Source organism: Miscanthus floridulus, chromosome 5 (assembly GCF_019320115.1).
Source record: "Miscanthus floridulus cultivar M001 chromosome 5, ASM1932011v1, whole genome shotgun sequence".
NCBI classification, from domain to species: domain Eukaryota; kingdom Viridiplantae; phylum Streptophyta; class Magnoliopsida; order Poales; family Poaceae; genus Miscanthus; species Miscanthus floridulus.
The window spans coordinates 61,854,860-61,860,663 of NC_089584.1; the positions used below are offsets into that span (position 1 = coordinate 61,854,860).

General features: G+C 42.6%; 1 long non-coding RNA gene across 2 annotated transcripts; it reads left to right on the forward strand.

The window, feature by feature from the left end:
- The first annotated feature begins 94 nt into the window (after positions 1-94).
- LOC136452241 (uncharacterized) lies at positions 95-3,150 on the forward strand. Of its 2 annotated transcripts, none has more exons than XR_010758787.1 (3): positions 95-1,733; positions 2,396-2,480; positions 2,857-3,150. It is a non-coding gene; the product is annotated as an uncharacterized lncRNA (long non-coding RNA). The 2 variants fall into 2 exon arrangements; XR_010758786.1 differs by having other exon boundaries at positions 2,399-2,480.
- Positions 3,151-5,804: the final 2,654 nt, after the last annotated feature.

Below are 5,804 nucleotides of genomic sequence, written 5' to 3' on the forward strand. Positions count from 1 at the left end.
CCCCATTAGGCAAATAAACACACCACAGAGGTCCTGTTCGTTTTGCTTAAAAGCCATGATTTAGATAGGCTGATCTGCTGTGGGAAAAAAACAATGCCAGTTCGCTGTAATAGTACGCAGGGCCAAAGTTTGCATCTCACGCGCTGCCGCAACCCACTCTTCTCTCCCTCACCCGGGGCCACAGCGCACGATGCGCTCACTCGTCCCGCCGCCGCTGCGTGCTCGCTCCTTCGGCCCCGCTGCATCACGCACCTCCGCTGCTGCTGCGGCGCGCTAGCCCACAGCGGCCGCCGCCCTCTCGCCTGCCGTCCCCACTATGGTCGCCGCCCACTCGCCGTCCCCACCGCGCTCGACGCCCACCGTCCCCACTGTGGCCACCGGCAGCCCCACTGCCACACGCGCGCGGTCCCCGCTGCCCCACGCCCACAGCCGGCATCGAGGAGAGTTCCAGGCCTCGAGACCGGGAGCCCTCCGTGCCTTCGATTCGGTGGCCAGGCGACCCGGCACCTCGATGCCCTGATCTAATCTGGTGGGGGCGGCCTGGATCCAAAGAGGTAGCGACCTCCCACACCTCCTCTGATCTGCAAGTGGCAATGAGTTCACATGCTGCATCGGTGGCCAATCAGTTCATGCTGAACAACGTTGCTCTATCCTCATCACCCTGATTTCCTCACCACTTTAGCAGCACATCACTGATCTACATTACGGAAAGGTAAGAGCCATATTATGTGTGTAATTAATTTGTGCCAGTCCTTATTTTTCAACTTTTATTAAATTCTCCATTCATGATACATCCGTGAAGGCCTCTGTTCCAAGCTTAATTGTATAATTTTATGAATTCAATTGGATCTTCTAGACTTCAATGGCGGCTTACTTGTTTTATCTTTGCAGTCAGTACTCGCTACAAATTTTTTTAGACAATGAATAGTATTTGCCAGGCCATACGAAAATCACAGTTAATTGCTCATATGTGATATTTGCAACATTGCTACATATTTTAAGCTATTTTGGCATATTTACTTCTTGCTTACTGTGCATTATTCAGTTAGCCCATGCAAATTAAAACTGAATGCGTATTATTCAGTTAGCCCATGCAAGTTAAGACTGAATGCATATAAAACACTTGCTCTGTTACACTTTCTGTTGCTCCATTCAGAGTTTGCCTTTCCGTTATTTATGTTGGTTCATAGAATTGAGAGTTTGCTGATGCCAACAAGCATAAGTACCATTTACAAAAAAAACAAAGTAAACAAGAACTATTTGGTGAAGCTTCACCTTGCAAAACACTACTACACAAGCAGGATAGAGATATTATAGGTAAACATGAACCATTGAGGCTATTGATTGTTGATACTTGATCTCCTGGAATCATTCACAGAAATGGAAGCGAATATCAGTTTACCTATAAAATAGAAAGCAAGCCAAAAAAGTAATATGTGGCTTAGACGCTATTGCATTATATATTTTTGACTTTATTAGAATAAGCTCACTTCTCAAAGTGCACTATATATATTCGAGAGTGGAAGATCCCCGCCGCACCCAACTTCAGGTCGTTGTGAGCACCTTTCTCACTCTATCATCTCCTTCTCTCCTTTGTCCATTTCCCTCATTGTCTCCCTCTCCGAGATCTATATCCTCCATGAAGCAGCAGATGAAGTTGGGGTGAAGGCGACGAAGCTGTGCGTGGCTGGTGGCGAGCCATGAAGGATTTAGTATTGGGCAGATCACAACCGGTAAGACAATCTCCTGCACTCTCCTCTGACTAGGCTGTGACAGCAAGAGACATTGGTTTAGATAATTCACTCTGCCGAGAATGCTAGCTCTGATTTTAGATAACTTCACAATAGAAACATCCACTTGCATTGACTACTGGAAATTGATTATTTTTGTTGTTATCAGTGGACAAGAAGTGATTTGATCTAGATATATTCTATTTGTACGTACAGGACAACACCACAAATGACTTTGTGTATTTTCCTAGCTGGAACACAATTAAGATATGCATCTGAATGTTTATTTAGCTGCAGATTTACGAATGTTTATTTAGCTGAAACAATTACTCCATGCAGCCGAGAATCAGATAGCATTACAATGTCTTGGGCTCATTGAAACAATTCTCATTCTTGCCAGACCATCTTCATGCCTACCTTAAAATAAGTGCTGGACTAGCAGTTACAACCGGTTCTGTCGATGCCATTCCACTCATAGTGAAGATGAATGAATCAATTGTTTTTGAACATTTTGTCCTATTGTTTGGGAAAGTGAGTCAAACAAATGTTACTCTTGACTGTAGGATAAGTAAACTTGGTTCCTTCGTGGTTCACGATGTGATCAGATATCGATTTTTATAAATGGATCTTTCAGTTATAATCCTTGTTTTTTTTCTTTTTGTCAGTAGGATTAAATTCTAGTTCTATTCTAACAAGGATGGTGGCACTGTCAAAAGGCTGGCAGTGGTGATTCAAGTCGGCCAACGCCAGGCAAGTGCTACTCCCTTCCTCGATCCATTGCTGTTCAAATTAAATTTATTGATCTACAAGTTGAATTTACAAGCACTAGATGTGTGGATTGAACAGAGATAGCTTATCAGCTTGTCTTGTTGAATCATTATCTTTGTTGTCTGCTCTGAGCCTGTCATCAAAACACTGAAAATTCTGAGAAACAATAAATTCAAGTAGTGAAGTCTTGAATGGTGAAAATAAAACACAAACAGCTAAGGGGTAAGCACTGGACGTTTTATTTTTGGAGGCAAATTGAATGTGATTTATATTCGTGAAACTGTTCTTCTCACTCCCTTATAAGTTGTACATTGGAACTTGTACTTCATCAGACTACTCATTCTTTCATTTTTTTCAGGAACTTGTGGATGCTGCTACCAGCTTGCAAGCCGATCATAGTACTAATGGACGTGCAACCAACCGATTCATTGGTCATGACCTAATGGTTGTATGGCTTGTGGATTTTGAGCTTTTGCCCAATGTTTGTTGGTTTTCATGGACATGTGCTATGCTAAACTTTTGATCATCAAGTAGGATTAGCCTTGCTTTTGATCATCAGATACTTCAAACAAGGACTAGTTTGATGTTAAGTGACATTACATGTATAATGTACTTGTTCGATACATGAATCAATGTATGGATAATGTGATCACTTTTGAATGTCATCACTTTTGTGTACGTGAATTAATGTATGGCTAATGTTTTCAGACCAGCTTTTAATTTTTATATCTGTTTATAATTGAGCACGTCGAACTCTTAAGTCGCTAAAAATTATTATAGGATTGGACTGTTGGTCGCTAAAAGCTCTAATATGTAGTCGGTTGCTAAAAGTTGGACAGTTAAACTGTCCGTTGCTAAAGATGATGTCCGTCGCTGTTTACATATAACAATGGCTTCATTAGCAATTATAGGGGTCCGTCGCTATAACCTTTAGCAACTGACTGTCTATCACTGTACACCTCTTTCAGCAACTCCAAATCAGTCGCTGTTTAAAGGTCGTGGTGTAGTGACGTTTTCTTGTCTCCATCCAGAAGGCACACACTCCTGGGTCGAATTTGGAAAGCAGGGGATAGGAGGAGATAGATATTCCTCCTTGTTGGTTGTTAATTGTTATTGACAAGTCCGACAAGCCGCTGTTCCAAGTGACGCTGCCCATACTATCCGGATGCGAAGCAGTTCATAGCATACTGGTCACATGTATCCATCCAGTATTTTAGTCAATGATACAATATAATCGAATTTCAGATACACTGTTCACTCTAATAGCTAAAGGTTGTGCTCACTTCAATTTCTTCCTACAGCGCTACCAGGTGTATGCAACTCCAAAACTATTTTCTAGTCTCTTCCGTCCACAAAATAATGCAATTCTTAGTTTTCGAGGAATCAAACAATTTGAACTTTGACAAAAAAAAATTATATAAAAAATATTAACATTCATGATACAAAATAAGTATTATTAGATTAGTTATAGAATATATTTTTATAATATATTTATTTAAAGACTTAAATACTAATATTATTTACTATAAATAATTAAACTTAAGCTAGTTTGATCAACACAAATTCTACAATTACATTGTTTTGTGAACGCTGAGGGCATGGTACTATTCGTAAGCTTATGCTGTGCAGCCGCAGTAAAAACAGAACGAAAGTCCCTAGTAGGCGGTAGATAGGCCTAATACTCGTCAGGCCCACATGTACAAATTTCGCTTGTAAATGCTGATAGCGCCTCAAAAAAAATTGTTGGCAAAATAAATACTACTCAAATATCAGGAAATTTTAGTAGTCTATGTAGAAATCAAAAGGAAAGAATTTTCATAGAAAAGACGAACTTGTGTTCTTTTTCCATAGATACATCAAAGAAAGACCACGAGGACTAGATCTCTTTATCAATGTAACAATCCTGAACTAATAAAGTCTGCCATATTGTTTTAAAAAAAAAGACCACGAGGAATGTAGAGGGACTCTTGCCACCCTTGGCAAAAAGAAGCAGGGGAACTTGCCCATCCGAACAGGGAAAAAAGGTTAGGAGCGCTGGGCTGCTGGAGCCTGCAGGGGTAACTAAAACTAATCAGCTTTAAAAAAAAACTAATCATGGATGGACGGATGGTGATTCTGTTCGCTCGGTTGCTGGATTTCACGTATTCACATCCCTCTCCCAACGGAAGGATCGGATAATCACATGTAGCCATGTAGGCCGCGTAATCCAGAGCACTCATGTCATGATCCCACTGCAGCCTGCGGTCACCACGAAGAAAACACATGTGTACAGCTAGATACCAGTCGTATACCACCACACTTCCCTATACCAATTTGACATTATTTAAATCCAGGGTATAAAGTTATAGGGTGTTACATCGAATATCACATGGGGTATCGTATAGGGTATTCGGATACTAATAAAAAAACTAAATTACAGAATTCGTCAGTAATCCGTGGGATGAATTTATTAAGCCTAATTAACCCAGTCATTAACACATGTGTTACTGTAGCACCACATTGTCAAATCATAGGTTAATTACGCTTAAAAGATTCGTCTCGTAAATTAGTCGTAAACTGTGTAATTAGTTATTTTTAGTCTATATTTAATATTCTATGTACGTGTCTAAATATTTGATGGGATAAAATTATTTTTTAGAACTAGACCAGGCCTGAGCTGCAACCTCTCCTAAAACGCGCAAAGAAACCTTGGCTTGCCTGCGCCTGGGATACTATTCCTCCCAAGACCCGCAAGCGGCACCAAAGAAAGCAGGCTGCCGCCGCCACCAACCGCGCCACGCTCCAGGTTGGGTCGATCGATGCCACTGCCACCACCACCCGGCCGCTGCGCTGCCGCATTGCATCTCAAGCAGGTCCGTTCGGTCAGCATCAGCGGCGCAGCCTTCCGTCGTGTTGGCTGTTGGCCTATTGCATTGCATTCCCTTACCTTATCCCGCACGCCACGTGGTTTTTGGTTCCGCCACCCACCACGCCATGTTTAAGAAGACGCGAGTCGACACGAACCTACGGGGTCACGGCCCACGACTCTTCTTACTCTGCTTTTCACGTGCTACGCCGTCCACGACTCTCTCTCTCTCTACTCTGCTTTCGTCTACGCGCGTCCCTGTGCTTCTTGGGTTCTTCCAGCTCTGTTTTCCTGCTGACTACTGATCCTTTAAGGCTCGAAACACCACGCCCGCGCCCCCCTCACCCAAACCCAAAACCCAACTGTTAGTTGAGACTTGAGATGATCCACCACCACAGAAGGGCGAGGCGGCGGCAGAGGATCCGCTTCCACTGTCGGCGGAAGAGTCAGGCGGCGTCAAG